This window comes from Balaenoptera musculus, chromosome 15 (genome assembly GCF_009873245.2).
Source record: "Balaenoptera musculus isolate JJ_BM4_2016_0621 chromosome 15, mBalMus1.pri.v3, whole genome shotgun sequence".
NCBI lineage: Eukaryota > Metazoa > Chordata > Mammalia > Artiodactyla > Balaenopteridae > Balaenoptera > Balaenoptera musculus.
In genome coordinates this window covers 24,924,996-24,929,882 of record NC_045799.1, presented here as the reverse complement: position 1 = coordinate 24,929,882, position 4,887 = coordinate 24,924,996, and positions in this window count along the sequence as shown.

Sequence of the window (4,887 nt, the reverse complement as noted above, 5' to 3'; positions counted from 1 at the left end):
AATCAAAGGTGTGTGGCTGTTTCTTTAAAGAACCCAAAAGATCCTTTTCCCTTCGCCGAGTCCCCTTCACCGCAGAAGTTCTGCGGGCTGCGCACTTGCTTTCTCCTGGGCCTGGGGAAACCTGGTTACCTGGCCCTGAGGCTGCCCTCCTGGTAAGCCCATCTCTGGGTGTGGCCGCCAGAGACAATGCTGCCCCCTTCCTTTAAGGCTGGGAACACCCGAAGCTGCCTCCAAAACCAGGGAGGCAGAAAGGAACCATTAAGGAACTGCCTTTCAGTGTTTCACCCTTTCCCCCTTCTAAGGAGCTCCCCTCAGCACCCCCCAAAACAAGAAAGGCTACAACTCCATACACAGTCTCACTGAGCTGTCTGTCCTAAGGGGTCTGCGGATACAAACTGGGGTGCCTGATTGTGACTGGGCATTGCTCTGGCCTGAGGACCGTAGAGCCTTAGGAGGCTCCCCCAAAATGGCTAGCCTAAGAGACAAATAAAGGAGGGCGGTAGTCTACTGGAGAGGTCTGAGGACCTCAAAGAATCAAAGGAAAAGCCATACAACAAGCCTCAGAAAGGGTAGGACTCAGGGATGTGAAAGGAGCCAGGTCAAAGTAAACAATGGGCAATGTTTTCAGGGCAAGACTATGGGATAAGTCACCTCCAACAGCTTCAGTTCTTGCATGGGACCATTCATAATTCAAATGCCCTAGAAAGAGAATCTGATTGAGTTTTCCCACTCCCACGCTAAATGAACACTGATCATTGGTCCCTAGCCATTTTAAATTCTGAAAGCCTAGTGTTTGGGCTCTCCCAAGTAGGAAACAGGTGTTCAGGAATCCTTCCTCACTCCCTGCCCCGGCTCTGTCAGCCAGGAAGGAGGCAGTGGGCCTGGGCGTGGTGAGTAGGCAGCAACTTTTGTCCTGGATTATCAGGGGCCTGTCTCCTAGTGTCCCAAACTGTTGCCTGAGATTCTATCCTTAGAGATTCTGAGTCTGTGGGAAACTGAAATGCAGCATTTTATCTCTGGAAGGACCCTGGGAGGTGCTGTTTTGGAGAGAGAGGTGGTAAAGGTAGGAACAGGGTCTGTGTGGGCACAGTCACATGAAAACTCCCAGCACCTTGAGAGGAAAGGGTTCTAAATGACATCACCTACTTGCCCTGCTTGGCTGAGGGCATCCCTGCCAGTGAAAAGGTAGAAAAGCTGAGGTTTCACCTGTCAGTGTCTCCCAGAGCTGGAGCTCTTCCCGAAGGAATCACAATAAGCAAGAAAGAAGAAACTGCAAACGATGGTGATGTAAGAAGATAATTGTTTTGTTAAAAAATAATAACAAGGCCTGTCTGTACATGAGAAAGAGTCTAGAAAGAGGCTATGTGACAGAATAATGTGGAGCAGTTGCCTCAGCCCTGGTAACCACCATGTATCTCGGTCCTTGGAGGTAAGGACAGTTGGGCTCCGGGGTCAGCACAGATGGGGCCACCTCCCCTGACGCACTTGTCAACTTACAATCTTCCCTCTTTCAAATGTTTTGAAACTCCCTCCTTTCCAAGGACCTTTCTCAACTGGAAACCCATGTTGTGCCTGCAGTGACATAACCAGTATGGAATGGAGGAGGCAAACATCAGACCCTGGACTGGACCGAGCTCGAGCCACCTAGACAGAGCACACACACAAAAAGATGGGTGCCCCAGGCTAGGCTGGGGACACGATTCTGCACATTGGGAAAGTCTGTGTTTCTCTGGGCTTCCATTTACTTGTCTGTAAAATGGGATATAATCACTCTTGCTGTTCTTGTTATAAATCTGAGATAGTGTTGCTTCTTATACCTTAACACAACAAGCAACATACACACACAGACAGAGAAAAGCTACCAGTTGCTTGTTTTTGTTTTCTGTCATTTAGACTGCAAGCCCACAGGGCAAGAACCTTTTGTTCCTTGTACCACAGCTGCTGCTGAGTAAATGTCATCAGTAATTAGAATATTGGGAATATACTGCAGCGGCTGCTCCAGTGTTTTCCAGACATTGCTCACCTACCAGGCACCATTTAACCCCTATGAGTGAGGCAAGAGATGCAAAGCCAAAGACCCAGTCCATTAGTGACAAAACCACTAGGCTGCTGGGTCCAGACAACCGCATGGAAGCCCAACCCATTCACTCATTCAGCAAATGTGTATTGAGCACGTACTAGGTGCCAGGCATTGTGCCAGGTGCTGTGAATACTGTGGTGAACAAGTCTAATCCTCTCCTTACAGAGCTCATGGCCCAGTGGACCATGACCACCAGCCCTTGTTAAAGGTTAGAACCATTGTTAGCATGTTTGGTCTGTTCCCTCAGACTCTCAGTTCTTACTTCTGTTGACTCAGATCCCTGGTTAGGTATTTATCTGCCCAAGTTCCCCTTCAGCTTGAGAGCCTAAGAGTCATCCACCTTTTCAGAATTCCTCCTCAAGCCTTAGGGTCCTGAGAGAATGGTTCTGGGTCTCTGCAAAATCCTGCCTGAGTGACCAGAATTGGAATACATCTGTGACTCAGAGTTGTGAAGATGTGGGACACACATACCCTATTTCCCACACCATTATTCATATTTCTCTCCCCCCTGCCCCATACACACACAAAGTGCTAAGGTGAATTCTGTCCTAGATATATTCTACTTTTGTGGCTATTGATTTAGGATTAGGATCATTTCTTCCTGTAGAGCATGGCCTTACACTTGTGCCAAAGTTCTCACAGTGTGGCCTTGAATAAGTCACTGACCTCTTGATGCTACTACCATTTCCCCATTTGCAAAATTCGGAGTAAATCAGTCAGAATGTTTTGGTTGCAAACAACAGAAACGATTCTGGCTAGCCTAAGAAACAAATAAAGGGGGGTGGTAGTCTACTGGAGAGGTCTGGAGACCTCAAAGAATCGAAGGAAAAGCCATACAACAGGCCTCAGAAAGGATAGGTCCCTGAGGGATGTGAAAGGAGCCAGGCCAAAGAAACCAATGGACAGCGTTTTCAGGGCAAAGCTATGGGATAAGTCACCTCCAACCACTTCAGTTCTTGCATGGGACCATTCATAATTCAAATTCCCAAGAGTGGGAATCTGATTGACCTGAAGTGGTACCCAGGAAAGGGTGGCCCATCTTGATAGACAGTCCCACAAAGTCTGTTCGAAATGTGGGAGGGATAATTCTCCAATAAAAAAAACCCGAAGATACAGTTACTGGAGGGCAAAATCCACAACTGGCCACTATGAGAGAGCTGGTCTCTGGATTTATTCTGAGGACACTTTTGGCACCAGAAATTCTGCAACATAATCTGAAGCAATGGTTTTCTTTTTTTTTTTTTAGGAGAGGTACCCTTTCCTCAGTTGAATTCTTAAGGGGGAACCCCATTATATAATACACATTAAAATAGTTTTAAGTTACTATAAGGTTGTAATGATGCACACAAAAATTTGAAATCAGAGATTAGAGATTAACGGTTGCCTTCCCATATCAGCCTCAGCAACCAGTTTGTTTCCATCTTTTGTTTTGGTTGCACAGTACTGACAAAGGTCTAATTCACACAGAGAAGTTGTTGCAAAAGGTTTTAACAGCTCACCCTGTGACCGCAGAACAGTCTCCTGTTAGAAACAGCAAGAGGTTTATTTCAAAATCTAGTCCAGGTGGTCTCCAACGTGTTAAAATTTGGTACCTAGCACATTTAAACATGAATGTTTTTATTACTTTTAAATGGCTTCAAAGTTTTTCAAAGTAGAAGTTGAAGCTTATGGGTCTACAGAAACAATATACTTCAAAAACCACTACCCTGAGGGGTAGTAGGTCCTCAGGACCTCAAATCCCTTCCTGGCTTGTGGACCACAGGCCAACCTAATTGGCAATCTTTGGATCCTTACTCTAAGTGCCTCCACCTGTTTGAACAACCACAGATCTAGCATCTTCACCCACTGTCAAGAAATTACTCCCAGTCATACAACAGGAACTTTATAAAGGAATTTAACTCCAAAAACCAATTCCCATGTGTGAAGGGGACAGGATAGGTAAAGAAAAGAATTTAATTTTAACTGAAGTAGCCAAACCACCTGTAGTGAACTTCAGATTAGTCTAGAATAAACGTGTTCCTCCCTTTCTTCTTCCATGCACGAAGTATATTTATTGTGAGGCAAAGGGTGTGTGTGTTGTGGGACTGGGGGTAGGGCAGGAATGTCTTCTGTTTTCTCAGTAAGATCATCAAATGTTTATGTTCACTCCAGAAAAGAGTTTTATACTGATGGCTTGCAGAGAGACAGTAGCTATTGTCAGCTCTCCCAGCTGGCTATGGGAGTTGTAGAGTCTGGGAGGTGGCACCACCTAATGGTGATGATGATGATGATGGCGATGATGATCGTGCCTTCTTGTTATCTGCGGAGCCCAGCAAATAGCTTCATTCCTTTGACTCTTGAAGATTTTCACATCTTTCAGAGCTCCTCTTTGGAATTCCTGGACCCAGTGGCTGCATAGACTACCAGAGCAATAATAAAATCACGACTACTAAAGAAAAATTAATATAATGATGATGATGATAAAAACCTTCCTAAATTACCTAATTTTATAAGATCACATTTACAAGCCATTGAGTGAGCTGATTCCTCCCCAAATCAAAAACTAGAGCCTTATGACTTTGGGGAAAAGTTTAGTTTTTTGGGTTTTTTTTTCTTTTTTTCTCTCATTATTTATCCCAATGTCTATCAACATCTGGAATTCTGCATAATGTATACATGTCAGAGGTTGCAAAAGAAAAGTAGAGAAGGGGCCTGGGGGGGAAGGGAGGGCAGTGCAGCCCCTGAGGAGCTGGGAAATAAAGAGGGTTATTTGATAAGGGGAAGGGGACATTGAATTCAGTGATCAGCCAAGGGCTACCCCTTTAAAA